Source organism: Nematolebias whitei, chromosome 5 (genome assembly GCF_014905685.2).
Source record: "Nematolebias whitei isolate Nwh7 chromosome 5, NemWhi1, whole genome shotgun sequence".
Lineage (NCBI taxonomy): Eukaryota > Metazoa > Chordata > Actinopteri > Cyprinodontiformes > Rivulidae > Nematolebias > Nematolebias whitei.
The window spans coordinates 10221701-10222909 of NC_056502.1; the positions used below are offsets into that span (position 1 = coordinate 10221701).

Here is a 1209-nt window from a genome sequence, read left to right on the forward strand (position 1 = left end):
TGATAAACAGTAAGAACAGCTGATAAACAGTAAGAACAGCTGATAAAAACAGTAAGAACAGCTTATAAAACACAGTAAGAACAGCTTATAAAACACAGTAAGAACAGCTGATAAAACACAGTAAGAACAGCTTATAAAACACAGTAAGAACAGCTGATAAAAACATTAAAACAACTTGATAAAAACAGTAAGAACAGCTGATTAAAACAGTAAGAACAATGGATAAAAACAGTAAGAACAAAGGATAAAACAGTAAGAACAGCTGATAAACAGTAAGAACAGTTTGATTAAAAAAACAGTAAAAACAGCTGACAAAAACGGTAAGAACAGCTTATAAAACACAGTAAGAACAGCTGATAAACAGTAAGAACAGCTGATAAACAGTAAGAACAGCTGATAAAAACAATAAGAACAGCTTATAAAACACAGTAAGAACAGCTGATAAAAACAGTAAGAACAGCTGATAAAAACAGTAAGAACAGCTGATAAAACACAGTAAGAACAGCTTATAAAACACAGTAAGAACAGCTGATTAAAACAGTAAGAACAATGGATAAAAACAGTAAGAACAAAGGATAAAACAGTAAGAACAGCTGATAAACAGTAAGAACAGTTTGATTAAAAAAACAGTAAGAACAGCTGATAAAAAACAATAAGAGCTGATAAAAACGTTAAGAACAGCTGATAAAACGGTAAGAACAGCTGATTAAAACAGTAAGAACAGCTGATAAAAACCGTAAGAACAACGGATAAAAACAGTAAGAACAGCTGATAAAAACATTAACAGCTGATAAAAACAGTAAGAACAGCTGATAAAAACAGTAAGAACAGCTGATTAAAACAGTAAGAACAGCTGATAGAAACAGTAAGAACAGCTGATAGAAACAGTAAGAACAGCTGATAAACAGTAAGAACAGTTTGATTAAAAAACAGTAAGAACAGCTGATAAAACAGTAAGAACAGCTGATAAAAAACAATAAGAGCTGATAAAAACGTTAAGAACAGCTGATAAAACGGTAAGAACAGCTGATTAAAACAGTAAGAACAGCTGATAAAAACCGTAAGAACAACAGATAAAAACAGTAAGAACAGCTGATAAAAACATTAACAGCTGATAAAAACAGTAAGAACAGCTGATAAAAACAATAAGAACAGCTGATTAAAACAGTAAGAACAGCTGATAGAAACAGTAAGAACAGCTGATAGAAA

At 31.1% G+C, this 1209-nt stretch overlaps 1 protein-coding gene across 1 annotated transcript in view; it reads left to right on the top strand.

Moving 5' to 3' along the window:
- The window catches only part of slc9a1a (solute carrier family 9 member A1a), a 34097-nt gene that overhangs the window by 27077 nt on the left and 5811 nt on the right, over nt 1-1209 (top strand). The window lies entirely within an intron of this gene.